The sequence below is a fragment of the Oryzias latipes genome, chromosome 16 (genome assembly GCF_053564925.1).
Source record: "Oryzias latipes strain Hd-rR chromosome 16, Olatipes_Hd-rR_3.1".
NCBI classification, from domain to species: domain Eukaryota; kingdom Metazoa; phylum Chordata; class Actinopteri; order Beloniformes; family Adrianichthyidae; genus Oryzias; species Oryzias latipes.
The window spans coordinates 13,584,874-13,593,190 of NC_136252.1; the positions used below are offsets into that span (position 1 = coordinate 13,584,874).

The following is an 8,317-nucleotide window of genomic DNA, read 5'->3' on the forward strand; positions in this document are numbered from 1 at the left end:
ATTTATTACTGCTTTTTTCCTGAGATACAAAAAGGTACATACGGCAACTGGTTATACGTTTAAAACAGTATCATTTCAATAACATTGAAGGCATAAAGTTTGTACAAGTACTTGAATTCCCTTTCTCAATTCCATGTGTTCACATTTTAAACTGGGATAATTTACAAGGCATTTATGTGAGCTCCAAACATATTTCATTTCACATGCGTTTTTAGCAGTAAGGAAAACCATTTGAGTTTTTGGCTATAATGTGTGGAAAGGGACATCATAAATGGTATTTTATCTTGCTGCATTTTCTGTCGACTTATTTCTTCTCCTGCTCTTTGGACTTATCAGGATGGTCAGTTTGGTCTTGGCTCTTTCAGGAAGCGGAGGATCTCATCAATCGTGGCCTCCTGGTACTCATGAGACCATCTGGATGAGGAAGAAGCAGAAATGAATGCATTGAAAGAAAATGTATTTTGAAGATCTGACAGTTTCCTACTTTTACAGATTAAAGTTCTATGGATAAAGACTACCATTATAAAACCACAAAAACAAACTATTACATCTGTTTAAACAATTCTAATTTCTTGGCAAAATACATGAAATGTTGCTTTATATGCTGAAAAAACTCAATTATTTCAACAACTGAAGGTTCTGATACTCACTTGATGCCATTGAAGTTGAGCATAGGTCTCATGTCTTCAGGTAATGCCGTGGGTTCAGGCCACATGAAATTATCCACGACAGGAACAATGTTCTTCTTACAAGCCAGGGCTGTGACTATTTCCTGCAACAAAAAAGACATTTTTAACTAAAAATGTTTCATCTGATGTTTAAAAAATAATTGCATCAATCATCACCAAATCCAAGGCTTGGTGACTTATTTCAGCAGTAATCAGAGTGTTGCCCTCACTATTTCATGAATGAAAAACTGTTACAGGATTAAAGACCAGATTAAAAAAACCACAAACATGAACCAAAAGACCTTCATCAAGGTCATGATCTCATTCTCAGAGGCATTCAGACATCAGTTATACACAAGACATGTTAGTTTCATGGACAGTTATTTAGCACCATTTTTATGATGTCATACAATGGGAACACTTTCACATTTTGTTTAATCAAGTCTTTCACACAGTGTGTCATTTTTGGTCGGTCCAGGCGAGCATTTGGATGTTTATTTACATATGAAAGAAAGAAAACCTCTGACCTTATGCATCCAATCCTTCATGCCAGTGTCTCCCATGTATTTGTCAAGTGCGTTGGCTGACAAGACCAGGATGAAGTTCCTCGCCTGCTGCACACTCTGAACCAGTTTGCCCTCAAATTTGTCAGCCTCCAGGTTTTCCACGTCTATAAAGACACTGTATCCTCTGACCTGAAGGTGCACCTTCAGAAGACTAAAGACGACAAAAGGTTTGTCTTTTAAATCATCTTATTCTTATGTCAAGTAAAAAAGCAAAGCAACTTTCAGTCCTGACCTGGCCAGCTGGGAGCCGGTCGTCCGGCAGTAGCTGATGAACACGTCGGGCCCTGGCGGCTGCTCGTCTGTGTCGCATGGCTTGGATGGTTTGCCGCTGGCGGACAGTATTTCTGCTCTGTGGACTTCATTTTCTATGTGGCAGTCATACTGAAGGTAGTGATCATTGAGGTTCAGGACGGTGTTTCGATCGACTCCTGCCTGGACCATGCCGTAGGTGTACTGACGGAAACGAGGGTCCACCTCAGCCAGCCAGCCAGCCATGTTGTTTGGGTCGCATGCGGAGTAGTCTGCATATGATTTCAGCACTCGTAACTCTAGCAAAAACCTGGAGGATGATTAACAAAACACATTTTTACACAACACTAACTTTACACACAGGTGCAATTGTCTTACCTCTCGCGGGTGAGACCTGCAGTCATGCCCAAATCAGAGCTGAGGTGTTGATCCGTCATGTTCAGAAGGAGATCTCCATCCACCTGAAGCTCCTGTGCAGCAACACACATCACCAGCAGACCAGTTAGCCTTTGGGCTCCGACATGTTACTGTTCTCCATGCCTTTTTCTTATAATTTTCCTGTCTTATTTACCTGGAAACGGTCACAATAAGCACTGAAGCCAACCTGCTGCAACCACACCCGCACTTCACAGGTTGTCCAGTTGGAGACGGATGAGAAGATTCTTTTGGGTACTTCTTCTCCCATCATGCTTAGCGCCTTCTTGGAAAGTGAACAGGCTGTCTCATTGGTGCAGTACATGACTATTCTTTTCAGGCTCTGAACTGCTCCGATCTCTTGAAATATCTTTGAATACATAAGACAAAACAAAATTTATGGTATCAGATGTAATTTTAAGTCTATAGTAAATGAGCCTCGCGCTCATACCTTAGTGTTGCGTTGACGGGACTTGATACTAGCCTCAACACAAATGTAAAAGGCTGCAATGCACTTTCCCTCCACTCTTGTGCCATCCAGTAAAGGCAAGAGGTGCTGGAGGTCAGATGCAGTCTTTCCCTGCATGCAATCGGTGTTGTTCAATAAACTGCAGGCAAAGTCATCAAGATCCAGAGATGCAATGAAAGGTTCCACCAGCTCCAAAGTCCCAGATTTCACCACCTCCCTCTCCATTTCTCGGTTTGCAGCCAGCATGGTCACAGCCAGGCAGGCGTGGAAGCGGATAAGCTCGTCTTGTTTAGAAAAAGCCAGAGGGAAGAGCCACTCAGCCGCCTGCTTGTCAATCATCAACCGCTGACAGCGGTGGCCTCCGTACATGGCACAGTTTGACAGCGCTACGGCACAGTGGCGCAGCACGGTGGGATCTGTGCCTCGACACCAAAAAAGGAGAGCACCCAGGGCCCCGTTGGAGATGAGGTGGACAGATGTTTCCTCTGTGTGTTTGAACATGTGCTGTAGGATGCCGGAGACACTGCGAGCCAGCTGAGCATCCTCTTGCTGTCGAGCCAGGTTGAGGATGACTCCCAGGCCCAGGCGTGCAACATAGTCCCTGTCGGAACAACCGTTTGCAATCAGACACCATCAAATACAAATACTGTTAATGAAAGGCATCAATCACACACAAAAAAATATCAGTGTGTTTAGTTTCAGAAAAGAAGGAGAAACATTTGCTAAAGTTTTTACTCAGAGATAACATTTTAAGAATTTTTTGATGAAAAATGTTCCCTGAAACTGGCCCAGAATTCTTTCTCTGAAGTGTTACCAGGCCGTGAGCCGGCACCTCACGACGTGGAGGAGGAGCGGGACCTCGTTCTTTAGGTCATTGCCCAAAGCACATAGGTGAGTATTGGAACGAAGACCAACCAGTAAATTGAGAGCTTTGCTTTCTGACTTAGCTCTCTCTTCACCACAAATAATGAATTTTAAAAAAGATGGATAAAGCATGTTATCATACGGGCCACTGGCTTGTACTGGGTTGATTTGAAAGCCACCTCCCATTTTGAAAGTAAGTAGAAAAATATATAAGCCCAAATAACGTCATTGTACAGCTAAAGATAAGTTTGTCAGATGTCAATCAAAGCCCACGGTCCATGTGAGTATAGTATACAATTTATTTTATCAATTTCGCCCACAGAACCACCGTCCTATGGGTGGCTGGATGGCTCAGCTGGCTGCATGAGAAACCAAGGTTCGTTTCTTAAGGGGGTGTGATTATTCCAGTGTGGGTCCATGGGAAGTTACTGCCTAACTATGTAGTCACAAGGGGGCCCCAGACTTGTATTTTATCCGGTCCCCAGCCTGGATAAATTACAGAGTTGTGTCAGGAAGGGCATCTGGTGTAAAAATCTTTGCCAAACCACCTGTGCGACACATTGAAAGCTGATTCGCTGTGGTTTTTGATATTTAAAGTCACATTTGTCATGTAGAGGTATCAGTAGCTGCTTGCCTTGCAACTTTTGGGTGAAAGTTTATCAATATTACCTGTTCTCTGAGGTCAGTATCTGCTCCAGGAGTTTTGCAGACTCATGGATGATCTCCACCTCAGGCGTCTTTTGGAGCTGCAGCAGCAGGAGCTCCAGGCCTCCATCCAGCCGGATCCTATTGCAGATTTCTTCAGCCACCTGACGTCCAACGGCTGGTAAAACCCAGGCCTCCTCCACCAGCTGGTAGATCTCTGCGACTGCCCTGCGGATCTCGTTCAAGTCCGAGTTTTCTTGAGCTGACTTCAGCCTCTGGATGGCCGAGCGCAGGGCCGGGAGGGAGGTGTTCAAGACCCCCTGGACGTCGGTGCTTAGCCCTGGTGAAACAGACTTGGGCTCGCTTCCTGTGCCGCTCCTCCATTGCTGGAGCTGGCTGACATATTGAATATGGGGAAAGTCTTTGGAAAGGTCCAATTTGGAATTTTTTGGGGCTGTCTTCAGCTTGTTTTTATCAGAAGAAGCCCTTTTTTGGGTCTTCACAGCAACTCTGCGGATAATTTCGTCCCTGATTTCAAAGCATTTGTTTCGAACGACACAGCGCTGTTGTCGTGCGAGAGAAATGGATACATTCAATAGCTTATTCTTTTTCTTAGCATCAAGGTTGTCAAGATAGTCGCAAGTTCTGTTCTTCTTAGCCCTTATCTTCGACGAAATAAAACAAAGTGTTGCATTCGGAGCACGGCTTTTGGCTGCAGAGAACATGCCCATCACTTCCTCAGCGTCAATGTTGTGGCAACGGGCTGACTCGGTTTCTTTCCGGAGAACTTCATTGATATCCAGCTTGAAATATCGACTGTACTGCCTTTCCAGTGCTACAACAATCTGTGCCAGACATGCACTCATCATGGTGGCAAAGAGAGACCTATCAGCTGGCTCCATTTGGAGCTTCTGCACTGACGAAGCCTGCAGTTCCCCACCAAAGACGTCCTTTTTCAAGACTAATGTTTCCAAAGGAACCTCCACATAAGTCTTGATGGTTTCAATGACATTCCTCACAGTCTCAATCCCATCAACGTGGCTCACAGTCTGAGTAGCAGCAGCAGTATAAAATTTTGACATCCAAGGTCCAGACAAAAATATGCCAATTAAACCTAGCACTTGCATTTCTACCTTGCCAGTGGCTGAACCAAAGTCAGACAATAAGGCAGACTGCAAATCACTACAGGAAACAGTTCCTGTGGAGAAGAAGTTTAAGAATAAATCGTAGTGGTACATCAGCTGCTCACAGATGACAAACAAAACATGCAACCTGTTCCCCCTGTACCTTGGTAGAAGACCTTTAGGTAATCCAGACTTTTCTAAAAATGAAACAAACCCCCTAGGGTCACCTTTACCGTCTTTGTACCTAAATTTGTTGACAGCAAGAACAATATTTCCAGCAATGCAGTCGTTTCCTGACAGACTGCCTCTGACTGTCTCAGCATCCTTCAGAGTTGACCTGCACGATCTGGCTATGGTTTCTAACGGGTGCAGATGACAGTTCAGTTCATTAAATGACACCCCCCATGCCTCCTCTAACTGAGAAATAGTGGCGTGATTAACCGCACTACGATCAGTCAGTGTATTTTTTATATTGGCAATCATAGTTTTCCTGATATTTTCAAAATTACAATCATATATTTTAGTGTAAACATCTGCCACTCTATTTAGTGACTCCTGAATATGGAGCTGGTAATCTTCAGCAGTGCCACCAGGCAGGAGGTCAAGGGACATAATTAAACAATCACTGGCACTAGTGAAGTGGATTTCATTTACATGAACCCCTTCCTGGGTCGTAGCATCAAAACCCAACGTGAGCTCTTGGTTGCTCAACAAAAACTCAGCAACCTGAAAATCAGAGACAACACCCAATTCTCTAACCATTTGTTCCACAGTTCCCCGATGAGGTACAGTATCAAGTGTAAAACCGGCCCTTTGTGCCCATTTCTGAATCAGAATGGGGATACTTCTGGTGGGTACATTATTCAAAATATGATCATAAACAACCATTCTAAGATCAAATGGATAGATTTTACCTTCTCTTACAAAGACTTGACGCTGTCTATTTGTCAACACCTCCACCTTTTCCTGCAGAACAAGATTCTCATTTTCTAAATCCCTGATTCGTTGACTCTGTACATTAACCGTTTCCGCTGCAATGAGACCCCGGGAATCATCACTTTCCGCAGAAGCAGAAGTTTCAGCAACCTTTTTGCATTTACGATATTTCTTTAACTGCAAGTTCTTTTTCTTCTCATAAGACAACTGTTTCCTCAACGAAACTAATTGTTCCATGCCGGGTCCCCTTTTGATCTCTTTTCTCAACAGACATATCATGTCATTCTTCTTGGCAATTAGCATTTTTTTACGTTTTATGTCCTGGTTGAGGTATTTCACTTGTTGCACACGGCTTGATTTTAATTTCTCCTGCAAAGACTTCACAGAATCACGACATTTCTTTTTCATGTCAGATTTGGTCATCACTGCAAATGAAAGTCTCCTTTTGATTCTTTGGAACTCGGGAGTTAAGGCGATTCTCGGTGATGTTCGCACAGATACAGCAGGTGACTGAGTGGAGCTGGTGCATGATTCTTCCCCAGCAGTGAGCTCCGAAACAGTTAGAGGTGATAAAGTCATTATGGCTGGAGATGAGACCTCAAACTGAGACGTAGATGGATGAGACAATTGAGATTCATCTGAAACTGATGGGGCCTTATGAGGAGAAGGCTGAGCTAAGGTGTGCAAAGTAAATACTTGGTCACACACATCCTGAAAATGCTGCTTGTCACTTTCACGATTGAACTTCGTGTATTTTTTGATTGTTTTTTTCAGCAATTTATGAATCTGAACTGCTTTCACAACAACATTTGATCCTACGATCTTGTATATTTCCTGAACGGTGTGAGGAACTGAACGCTTTTGCTGGAAGAAAATGTGTAAAACATGCCCATTCCTCAATGGGGGAGCATCTGGGATGTTGCCATACTTCTCAGCAGTAAATTCAACTACGACCCCAGGCTTCTTTGGAGGCATGCTGTTAAGCTCTGAAAGCACAGAAAATATACAAAATTAATAACCAAGTGGCAGATCCAATTTTACACAGACATCAAATGTGAAAACACATGATGAATTAAGTAAAAGATAAGTAAAACAAAAGTGTTTACAGTCTGAAGAAGAAATATAAAAATAATGGGTAAAATACTATAAAATATTTGTTAAAGTTCTTGATTATTGTTAATACAACGTTCAAAAAGCATTTATTCAGAAACATGTGCTCCTGTATGATTGTAAACAATGGTAGCAGCCAATCGGCTGCCTAGAAACCGACCACGTGACCACGAGACTCTAATTTAAAGCTCTCTGAAGGCATAAAAACAATCCACATAATTCTCAGTAAGCCGATTATCAATTAACATTTTATTGTTGTCGATTCGTAAAAACAAGTGTTAAAAGTCAAATTCGAGCTGATATTACATGATGATTATATATAATAACGGAATTACGAAAGAGTATTGTGAGGCCTTAATGAATGGGACTTTTCCCTCATGGCGGCGCCGGCGGACATTCACAACGCGGATTGCGATTCAACAAAAGGTATCTGCTAACTGTTATTTTATCATGAAATTTGCAGGAGAAGAAGAAACCACAAATAAAAATTAGCTAGTGGCAAAGTTAGACAACAACCGTTTTGTGAACCGAAGTTTTCGATGGAAAATTTTCGGAAGTTATACTGCATGAATTAAAAAAATAAGAGAGAGAAGGAGCAGGTCAAACACAAATATATCGACGACATTTTTACCAGATTTGCCCGACTTTAGGCAACCGTCCGATAAAGCAACTTTAGTTCGAAGAGAGACTCGTCGCTGCTGATGCTCGCACAGGTCAGATCGCTGCTTGGAAGGACATTTCCGCCGGAAGCGCTGCGCACAGGAACCTTCTTGGAGCCCCCCCTTTGGGGTTGTTCTGTATTATACATTGAGAAAACAAACGCATACCGTAAGGAAAGTAGAACCTGTTTGCAGATTCGGATGATTCAGGACGTCCAAAAATGAAATGTGCAGTTGGAAAATGAAAAGACACACAATAGTCTCAGGCTGCGTGACTTTCAAAACCTTTTGCAAAAGGGAAGAGGGGGGAAAAAGACCTGTTAGGCTTTGTGGTTGTCCGCTCTCACCCTCCTCAAGGCAAAAAGGCTTTTTTATTATTCAGTAAAGGGAAATGAAAACATACAAAACACGTCATCAGAATGGTGTGTTCTTTTACTAGTCTCTGCTTTGCATTAAATAATATGACCCCGTGCAAATACACAATCAACCAAAATATATCTCATAAATATATAAAAATATCATGAAATTGTGAAAAACATGCACACTAATTTTAAATTAGCCATTATATTATTCAATATATTTCATTTTGCTTTAAAAACTTCTACATTGTTTT

The 8,317-nt window shown here is 42.4% G+C and overlaps 1 non-coding gene across 1 annotated transcript; it reads right to left on the reverse strand.

The window, feature by feature from the left end:
• Nucleotides 1-115: 115 nt before the first annotated feature.
• Nucleotides 116-7,802, reverse strand: LOC101165203 (uncharacterized). The gene is made up of 9 exons (XR_002874925.2): nucleotides 7,677-7,802; nucleotides 3,900-6,921; nucleotides 2,349-2,967; nucleotides 2,055-2,267; nucleotides 1,862-1,953; nucleotides 1,467-1,793; nucleotides 1,196-1,385; nucleotides 651-772; nucleotides 116-414 (listed from the first exon to the last, which is right to left on the reverse strand). It is a non-coding gene; the product is annotated as an uncharacterized LOC101165203 (transcript).
• Between the last annotated feature and the right edge of the window lie 515 nt (nucleotides 7,803-8,317).